This window comes from Anolis carolinensis, chromosome 4 (assembly GCF_035594765.1).
Source record: "Anolis carolinensis isolate JA03-04 chromosome 4, rAnoCar3.1.pri, whole genome shotgun sequence".
In the NCBI taxonomy this organism is placed as follows: domain Eukaryota; kingdom Metazoa; phylum Chordata; class Lepidosauria; order Squamata; family Dactyloidae; genus Anolis; species Anolis carolinensis.
Window position 1 is genome coordinate 9790386 of NC_085844.1, and position 6000 is coordinate 9796385.

Consider the following 6000-nt stretch of genomic DNA (forward strand, 5'->3'; position numbering starts at 1 on the left):
AAACATTCTGCTCCTAATAGGATCTAGCAGTTGTTTAAAAGAAACTCCCAAGCATGGCATGAGTACATGTTCCCAACAGTTAGTTAATTTAAGTTGGAGATACTATATAGCCATTAGGGTTGTCCATATGTTCGTAATAATTCTCGTTTCGTAATTATTTCGTATTGTTCTCCTTTTTTGAAACGAGTATTGAAACGTTTTCCCTGGGCGCAACTGGCAATGTAATTCGAACCATCGTTGGCCCATTCTCTAATTGTTCCTTAAAATTTTTGTCAAATTTTTTCCTTCCAAAATTTTTTAAAAATATTTTTTAAAAATTATTTTTTATTTATTTTTTTGTTTCTGCAACCTAACATGAATGGGAGCCTAGCGCAGCCTAACATGGCTACCGCTCCCTGGCCAATCAGAGTCTTCCACGATGGCTGAAAAAGGTGGGGGCTAGCGTCCTCCGCATCCACGTCCTCCGCAACGGAGCCAAGCCATTCTGCGCTAGGATACCAAGGAGAGAGGGTGTTTCGCGCGCGCTGGGAAGCTGCTTGCTTGCTTGGGGGAGAGAGGGCTAAGTGACTGGGGTAGAGTGTCTGTTGTTGCTGGTTCAATATTGTGTTTCTTTTGGGGGAAATTGGCTTGGGGCAGAGTCCTTGCTGTGGCTGGCTTTAGGGAACTTTTATTTTCCAAAGGACGTCTGTGTCCCTGTAAGCGGTAGGGGTGCTTTTGCTTTCCTTTCCTACTCCTGAGGGAGACCCTTTGCCTTTTTTCTTTTCTTTTTTGGAATCATTCACCACATAAGCCCTTCTTTCCAATCCTGAAAGGGGGGAACTAGAAAATTATAGTTTCCTAAGGACGTCTGCTCCGTTTGTAATCCCAAGCCCCCGGGCTGAGTGTTATTGCAGCAATCACAAAGACACACATTGTTTTCAAACCTAAAGGGTACATTGGAAGAAATAGTTTCCAAAGGACGTGGGGCACCCGCCAAGGCATTGCTTCCCTTGCGCTCCATTTCTATTCCCAAGCCTTGGGCTGAGTTTTATTTCTGCAATCACAAAGTCAGACATTGATTTGATTCAATAGAGGGTCCACAGCAATTTATAGTTTCCAAAGGACGTGGGCACTCCTGCCAAGGCATTGCTTCCCTCGCGCTCCATTTCTATTCCCAAGCCTTGGGCTGAGTTTTATTTCTGCAATCACAAAGTCAGACATTGATTTGATTCAATAGAGGGTCCACAGCAATTTATAGTTTCCAAAGGACGTGGGCACTCCTGCCAAGGCATTGCTTCCCTCGCGCTCCATTTCTATTCCCAAGCCTTGGGCTGAGTTTTATTTCTGCAATCACAAAGTCAGACATTGATTTGATTCAATAGAGGGTCCACAGCAATTTATAGTTTCCAAAGGACGTGGGCACTCCTGCCAAGGCATTGCTTCCCTCACGCTCCATTTCTATTCACAAGCCTTGGGCTGAGTTTCCAAAGGACGTTGCCAATCCTGTCAAGGCATTGCTTGGCGTGTGCTGCATTTCTAATCCAAAGTCCTCAGCCAGAGTTTCATTTTTGCAATCACAAGGTCAGCCAGTGGCACCATTGATCAAAAGATTCAAAGGCAATTTATAGTTTCCAAAGGACAGTGGCACTCCTGCCAAGGCATTGCTTGGCGTGTGCTGCATTTCTAATCCAAAGTCTACACACGTAGAAGAGGGACTTTTACAGTGATAAGAACCCATTTGAACAGGAAATAAGACTTTCAAACCAGGAACAGGTTTCTTCAAATATTGAAAAATAGTGTATTATAAAAAGTTATGAAAATTCGCCAAAAATCATAGGAGACAGGAAATGTTCTGCAATTTGTTGAGCAAAGAGTGTTGAATGTGATCTCCCACTGTACCAAATTTGATGAGGATAGCTCAAGAAATGAGGGCAGGAGACCCCTAGAAAAGTCCCCCCCTGGTTTCCTGTTTTTTGGCGATTGCGCATGCGCGTCCGCCATTTTAGAAACATTTTAGAAACATTACGAATTTTCGGAAATATCCGAAAATTTTGGGTGAAACATTTCGAAATAATTTCTATATCGAAGAGCCGGCACCCCCTACTTTAGAAACGAGAATTGAAACAATTTTTCCATCGATCGGACAAGCCTAATAGCCATTGACGGCCTTATGATGGCCATAAGCTTGGAACTCATCTGGAATACTGTGTCCAGTTCTGGGCACCACATTCAAGAACAATATTGACAGACAGGGATGTGGCCAGAAGAAGGCAACCTAGAAGATAGAAGGTCTGGGGAAAAGGTCTTGCATAGCATGGGATCACATAGATAGTCCTTGTGGTACCTTCCAACCCTAAGATTCCATGATTCAGTGAAACAGCCCAACTCTCTCTAAAGCACTATTCACTCAATAATGAGTCTCAAGGCAGTTGACAGGATAGTTAAAACAATAAAGATAAAAGCTTTGCAAGAAATTCTATACAAGTATAAATGTTATTTAAAAACAATTGAACAATGTATAAAGTTCAAAATGCTATGCATTAAAATTCAATAAAAGACTACATTTTTTGTGTGTGCCTTTAAGTTATTTACAACTTATGTTCAACCTACGGTGACCTTAATCAGAGGTTCTCTTGGCAAGATTTGTTCAGGAGGAGGATGCCTTTGTTTTCCTCTGAGAGAGCATGACTGGCCTGAGGTCATCCAGTGGCGTTTCATGGCCGAGTGAAGATTCGAACCTTTACCAAAGTCCTAGTTCAGCTTGTAAACCACTGGCTCTAAAGACTTATAAGGCGGGCTTTAAAATAGCACTATGCAGCATTAAAAGCCCACTGCGTCCGGTTTCTAAGAGCACAATGACATAAAAGTGTTTTAGGAACTTCCGGGAAGAAGGAGAGCAAAAGAGAGCAAGGTAGAGAGGCAGCCCTTGAAAGCCGTCTTTCTCTTATTCCCAGCAAGCAATCCTGCATATTGCTCTTTCTTCACACACTGGATGGTAGCATGAATTTCCCCTGGGATGTTACTTTCCTTCATTTTCTCCATCTCTTTTCAAATAGTCTGAAATTACCGTGTTTTCTGATATCCAAAATAATAGAAAAAGAGAGCACATTTCTTATTCCACAGCAAGAAGCAAAAGGGTGATGGTTTCCCAGAGTCCCTGCAGGAATTAACCTCAGTCAACAGAGTCAACGCAATGAGATAAAAGCAAAGCTGAGTGAACAGTTCTAAAAAAAGCAATGCGCTGGAAGGTGCTCTGTTCCTGAGGTTTGCAGTTGGTACTTTCTTTTTGGCATGAAGGGAATTGAGAAGGAGTGTGCAGGGATAAAAAAAGACAACAGTAGAAAGTTGGAGCATTTCTTGCTAGAGTGGAGAAGAGCAATTCGTCCTTTTCTTCTTCTGCAAGCTTTAAAAAAAATCAATACTCAAAACATTAACAAAGGTTCTACATGCATGGGAAATGTAGGGGTTGGGTTATGTTTCTGTGGCTTTGTGTGTGCCATAAAGCACCACAAAGATTTGAGAGATGTGGCAGCAGTACTGTTTCAAGAGAATAAAAGGGTGAAATTGTGTTGATTTTTGGTACACATATACGTTCAAATACCCATGCACACATTTATTTATTTATTTATTTTTCAAACTTATATGCCGCCACTCCCCTAGGGCTCAGGGCGGCTTACAAGACCTGTCTAAAATCAACAATTTAAAAACATCTTAAAACATCTTTAAAACATCTTTAAAAATATCTTAAAAACATCCTAAAAGCACATTTTAAAACATATACAGCATTTATATTCCGCCCTTCTCACCCCGAAGGGGACTCAGGGCGGATCACATTACACATATAGGCAAACATTCAATGCCGTTTAGCATAGAATAAAGACAAACAAAAAAAGGCTCTGAGTGGGCCTCGAACTCATGACCTCCTGGTCAGAGTGATTCATTGCAGTTAATTGCAGCTGGCTTGCTCTCCCACCTGCGCCACAGCCCGGGCCCACATACATTTTTGGCCCCAGTAGTTCACTGATAGATCTCATACCTGAGAATTTGTAAAAGACGTCTTCTGTCATCTTGGTAATGGTGCACAATTCCAGCAAACGAAATCACTAAAGAACTATGCATTGGGCAATAAATACTTCTTTTTATCTCAGTCTATATAACAACAATAACGACAACAACATTTCTTGTCTGCCTCTCCTCACGGCTTGAGATGGGTTACAACATTGTAAAAAATACATTCACCTAGAAACATAAGGAGCCCCCGGTGGTGCAATGGGTTGAACCCTTGTGCCGGCAGGATTGCTGATTTGAAGGTTGGGTTGCTGACCTGAAGGTTGTCAGTTCAAATCTGGGGAGTGTGTGGATGAGCTCCCTCTGTCAGCTCCAGCTCCCCATGCGGGGACATGAGAGAAGCCTCTCACGAGAATGGTAAAACATGAAAACATCCAGGCGTCCCCTGGGCAACATCCTTGCAGACAGCCAATTATCTCACACATAATGAAAACTGTTTGGGTAGGCCTGCTGGAAGAGATAGATCTTCACTTGTGTCGTAAATTGTGATGGTTGATCTAGCTGTCAGAGCTCTTCCAGCAGGTCATTCCACAGTTGTGGGGCAGCTGATGAAAAGGTCATCTGGGTGATGGTCACCAGTTGGGTTCTGGTAGGCTGGAGTAACTGCCCACCAAATTTGTTTTGTGGAGACTAGGTTATGTTACACAGAAAATAACTACAAGAACAACAAAATGTTTATGTCTTTATCTTCTGCTCCCTAAATCTCATGGTAAGGTACAACATAGAATTAAAGTACAATGGATGATGATGATGATGATGATAATTTCTTACCTGCATCTCCTCGAGGCTTGAAATGGGGCACAACACAGTAAGAAACACATCATTATAAAACAATATGTAAAATAAACATATTAAAATGTATTTCTATGAAATACATATATTAAAATATACAGACAAAGATTAATACAAAGATAAATAAAACCATATAAAACATACAAACAGAAGATTAAAATACAAACAATTTTGCATTAAAATCATTCATACCTATAAAAATGTCCATTTAAAATTTATAGCATAAAATCAACTAGGTAGGCTTTCTGGAAGAGATATGTCTTAAACACTTTAGACATTTAAAATTCAGTTTGCATGTTTAGCTGTTCAGTCTCTGTTGACAGGTCATTCCACAGTCCATATTTACGCACCTAGATATTGTTTGTCTTATAGTCCCAGCACTTCTGAAATCACATTTGATGGATTGATGGAGTTGTAAAATATAGCATGGTTTTATTTTGAAGAAAGAAATATTTTTATTGTGTATACTCACAGTGCCCAAATCAACAATACATTAAAGAAATGTAGCTTTATCATAGATTCACAGAGTTCGAAGAGATCAAAAGGGTCATCTAGTCCAACCCAGTTCTGTCATCAAAGCCATCCTGACAGATGTTCATCCAGCCTCTGTTTAAAAACCAGAAGGAGACTTTACCAGACTCCCAGGGAACTTATTATATTGTCAAACAGCTCTTATAGTCAGGTTATTCTTTCTAATATTCAGGTGGAATCTCTTTTCCTGAAATTTGAATCCATTGCTTTGTTTACAAGTGGATTTTGCATTATAATGGCTGGAAGAGGATTTTGATTCCAAGAGGTCTTAGAAGCAGTTTGGTTATGGATGTCAGAATCAAGGGTCTTATTTACAGATAATGCAACTTAGACCTTTAACTAGGAGTTAGCAGTTCAATCTCAGCTCTAAGGAGCTCAGGTTGAGAAGGAATTAAGAAATTTGGCATGTGCTTCTTCGGTGGCGGAAATGTTTTTCTGTCAATAGAACCTCTTAGACTCATAGACTCATAGAGCTGGAAGAAACCACAGGGACCATTAGTTACAATCCTGTTCTGCCATGCAGGAAGACACAGATCAAAGCATTTCTGAGAGATGGCCATCTTAGCCTCTGTTTAAAAACCTCCAAAGAAGGAGACTCCACCTCACTCCAAAGCAGCATATTCCTCTGTT